General features: G+C 35.6%; 1 pseudogene; it reads right to left on the bottom strand.

Moving 5' to 3' along the window:
* Positions 1–269: 269 nt before the first annotated feature.
* On the bottom strand, positions 270–1,718 carry LOC100977132 (large ribosomal subunit protein uL30-like; annotated as a pseudogene).
* Positions 1,719–4,881: the final 3,163 nt, after the last annotated feature.

Genomic DNA, 4,881 nt, shown 5'->3' with positions numbered 1-4,881 from the left:
TCTTTCCCTGGAAGAATTTATAGTCTAATTGAAAAGTAGACACTCTACCCTTCACAAACAAAACTGCCCTATCAGCGTTTCTTGGCTTTTTATCACCATGAAAATCATAGGAATTTCGCCTGGCCATACACTCCAATGAATAAACACTGTGGGTGATGTACAACTCCTGTTTATTCACTAAAATCATTGCACTCTCTTTTTTTTTCAATTTGAGAGCAGGTACTGTTTATTAAATGACCAGCTTAGAAAAATAATTCATGGTAGACACCTTAGTTCATTCTTCTAAAAAACCTGTTGATCTGGTCCTGTCTGTTGCCAGCATCTCCACCTTCTACAAAATGGGTGGTCTTTTTCTTCATTCCGCCTCGTGGAGAAGATAATTCAAAGGGCCACAGGAATTTATTTGCTTCTTTGAAGTGTTTCCCAACAGTATAGATCTCATTAATCATATCCTCCATGCAGATGATGCCATATTTACCAAGAGATGCAGCAATCAAAGCGTTGTCTGTCAAAGCAATTCTTTTCTTATTGATTTTGCCATAACCACACTTGTAGATTAGTTCATTTACTGACTTCAGATTTGGGTACCCCCATACAATATATGGTTCTACAATCCTCAGCATGTTAATTGAAGCCTTGTTAAGCTTCACAAAAGTTCCACTGAAGATTTGACGAAGGCGAAGAAGCCGCAACACCTTTCGGACCTTTTGGCCACACCATTGATACCCCTGATCCTGATGACAAATACCGATCTGTGTTCTGCAGGTACATAGAAGTTGCAAGCTTTTCTTGCCTTCCTCACCATTCGAATTTCAGTTCTGTACATCTGCCTATATTCCTTGTGATAGCGCTTTGCTTTTTCACAGATAAGCTTCCTCCTTGCCTTTCAAAGCATCTTTTGGACAAACTTCTTTCTTAGGTGCTTGATCTTCAGCTCTGCGAAATTCTTTCGCTTTTTCTTAAGGGTTTCTGGCACAGCAGGAACCTTCTTTTTCTTCTCTTCAACACCTTCTATGGTTCCAGCCAGAAAAGAGGCTTTTTTTTTTTTTTTTTTTGACATGGAGTCTCGCTCAGCCTCCCAGGCTGGAGTGCAGTGGCGCCATCTTGGCTCACTGCAACCACCATCTCCCGAGTTCAAGTGATTCTCCCGTCTCAACCTCCCAGGTAGCTGGGATTACAGGCACCGGTCATGCCCGGCTAATCTTTGTATTTTAGTAGAGACGGGGTTTCACCATGTTGGCCAGGCTGGCCTTGAACTCCTGACCTTAGGTGATCCGCCCGCTTTGGCCTCCCAAAGTGCTAGGATTACAGGGATGAGCCACCGGGCCCGACCTTTTTTTTTTTTAAATAATAAAGTTATCATGTGAGCAAATGGGAGCATTGTCAGTACAGAAATAGACTCAGATCTCCCATAGTTTTTTTTCTTCTTCAAGTGTATCATGTTAAGGTTTCTTGATTTTTGTCATTAGTAACAAATTATTTACAACTATTGACATTTAAATTTAAACTAACATTTTGCATCTTATATAGTTTTTGAGGGCTTGTGTAGTCATGGAAGGATTTATCAAGAAGACGAACCTTGAAGGATGTGTATTATTGACTGAAGAGATACCTTTAAGTTACCATGGCTTACCTTTTACTTAAATTATTCTTCTTGAAATCTGTTGTTTTCTTAAGCAACAACAAAACAAAACAAACTGCATTCAATTTCACTGACAGGATCCATTGAACTGGTTGTGTAGCTCCATAGCCAAAATTGTATTGTATTAAATTTGTGTTTTACAGTTTAATTGGAATGCCTAGAATCAAATTTAGTTCTTCTAATGAGGTCTCATATCTAATTGAACAATATATTGGTCTTTATTTTTGCTACAAAATAATGGAAAAATATATGTCCCCTATTCCACTTCCCGTATCTTACCTATCAGCATCTACAAAGGCTCTCTCACTCTCTATTGACAAGCAATTACTGGCCACCAAAAAACAATTTTAGGATAGTTTTCATGAAGAAACGCTCATTTTAAAAAGAGGTAAACAGTTAAAACATTTTATCAATTCTAACTATCCTGGTTTTTAACCAAGACATTTATTTACATTACAAAACAAGCATTTGCAAATTACAAATTTCTAGAAAAAAATTATCTTTTCTAATGAAAGAAAATATTTTGAATGATGAAAACAGCAAGTAGAGAAGTGTATCTACAGATTTCGTATCTATACTGTGGTTTTCTTATTTTGCAATGTACGGTCAAAGACAAATTAGAAAGCCGACTAGATATGGTCCACAGATTCCTTTTTCTGCAACAACCTAAAATCTGATTATGAAATCTTTCACTGATAATTACATTTGTGTTTAAGGCAATGTTTCCCTGTTGTTTGATGATATGGTTTGCCTGTGTCCCCACCCAAATCTCATTTTGAATTGTAGTTCCCATAATCCCCTTGAGTTCTGGGAGGGACCCAGTGGGAGGTAATTGAATCGTGGAGGCAGTTACCCCTATGCTGCTGTTCTCATAATAGTGAGTAAGTTCTCAGAAGATCTGATGGTTTTACAAGATTTTCCCTCTTTTGCTTGGCACTTCTTGCTGCCACCATGTGAGGAAGAACATGTTTGTTTCCCCTTTCCCCATGATTGTAAATTTTCTGAGGCCTTCCCAGCCATGCTGAACTGTGAGTCAATTAAACCTCCTTCCTTTATAAATTTCCCAGTCTTGGCTATGTCTTTATTAGCAGTGTGAGAATGGACTAATACATTTGGTCCTCATGGCATATTTTTTAATCTAGAATTTTCCATGGACTTCAAAGAATGCTAACCAAGCTAGCAATGTTGCATACAGTACATTCATCACAATGGCTGAACAGTACTGTACTCTGTACTGTCTCATCCAGGGCACCATTCACTAGGTTGAACTTTAGCTCAAAGACCTTGTTTGAATTGTTACTAACTTGCCTGGCCCTTAGGAGGCAATCATCGAAGCTTTATCTTTCTTCCTATGGGGGCTCAATTTATATAACCCTCTCATCTTTTATTCTCAATTGATTGTACCTTTCTTCTCAGCAATTCTTATGACCTGTTTGGCCCAATACCATAATATTCTTATTTTTTCTGCAGCTGTAGAAAAAGTACATTCTAAACATTGATCAATTTGGCAGTATATTCATTAAATATTGTAGCCTTTAAAAGGGGTAGCATAGGGAATATGATGTTTCCTTAAACAGTTAGTTTTGTGGACAATTACAGTTCACCCTATAAACATATCCAGTCTAAATTTATTTTGAATGTCCCTCATAGATCTATTTTTTAATATCCTAATTAAGTTTCCATTTTATCCAGTTTACATTTTACCCAGTGTTGAAATGTAAAGACCAGATGACAGATTATTTTGTGGCTAATACTACCATACATTTATAAATTTGTGATACAAAGATCTGAATTCTAATTTAATAGAAAATAAGCCCTTGATCTTGGTGCTATGCTAGGCATGTTTCCAGTACCAAAATTTATGTAGGCCTGAATAAATGATTTGAGGATAATAAAACACAGTTTCAAATTTTCATGAGAGTCATAGGAAAACAACAAGAACAAAAGATATCTATAATGTTTAATGGTCCTCCTTATATGATGATATCCAAAATCAATATTATCTTTTCATTATCAATGCAGAATATATATCATTAAACTAATGAAATAATGCAATTATTGAGGAATGTTTTATTCCTCCAAGTCTCTGACCTTATGTTTTCATTGGCAGTGAGTAACATAGCAGTTTCAAGTATCTCCACGATAATGAGAAACTATACTACAATTGTTGGTTAATGTACTTTAATTCATCTCAATAAATAGTTTTCAAGTATCTCTCACATACAATCTAGGTATGTTAGATTACATAGAATAAAATGCTGGATAAAAACAAACTTTCCCCTCTAGGATCTAGCACTATTCTGTAGGCTGTAGGCCTAGGTAGTAGTACAAAGTTAGAATGTATCCTGTCTGTATTTATAACTAAATTTCACATGCTTAATCTAAAATTAAACTTCTTCTTATACATCAATCATGATTATGTAAGATAATATAAATTTTGACTGTATCAATGATGATATATGAAGATACAAATCTTTCATGATTTTATGAAGATAATAATCTGCCTGAGAGAAGCAGGGTTGCCTTCATGAAGGTGAAGACATTTAGGATAGATGTTTAAAAAGGATTTCCCATTATGGAAAAAAATATAGCAAGAACAAAAGAAGTGGAAGTGGGAAAGTATGGGATCTTACCATATAAGTAGTTCTATTTTCCTGGAGATGATAGTACATAAACAGAGCAATGAAACAAAAAGAGAGAGTTTAAAGTTATGTGAAATAAATATTGCTTTATTATTGAATTAAAACTTGGAAACAAAATTGGTATTTAATTCCATAGAATATAGACACCTAATTAGGTTTGAAAAGGGAAATAGTAGAATTAGAGTTGGGTTTAGAAACAAAATTAGTCTTGTAATAGTAACTATGCTCTTCTAGAGTGAGGCAGTATAGTCATGGAGGAGAACTGCCAAGGGATTATTTTAATGATCCAGAAGATAAATAATGAAGGCTTGAACTAGCCTTATGTCGGTAGGATTGAAAAGAAAGGAATAGATTTTTATAAATAAAGATAGAATCTACAGACATGTACCTAAATATTATTAAGGCAGGATAGAATGAAGACTTAAAGATAACCCCGAGGCACTTAATCGTATGTAACTGAGAGAATTCTGCTACTATTACAGAACCTAGGAAGTCAGGTGCAGAAACAGGCTGTAGGAACAAGATTGGCCCAGTTGATTTTAAGGGCTGACAAGGTATCCAGGAAGAATTGCAGTGGAAACTTTTAGAAATGCAGAC

Source organism: Pan paniscus, chromosome 1, assembly GCF_029289425.2.
Source record: "Pan paniscus chromosome 1, NHGRI_mPanPan1-v2.0_pri, whole genome shotgun sequence".
NCBI classification, from domain to species: Eukaryota; Metazoa; Chordata; class Mammalia; order Primates; family Hominidae; genus Pan; species Pan paniscus.
This window is presented reverse-complemented; position numbering and strand designations above follow the sequence as displayed.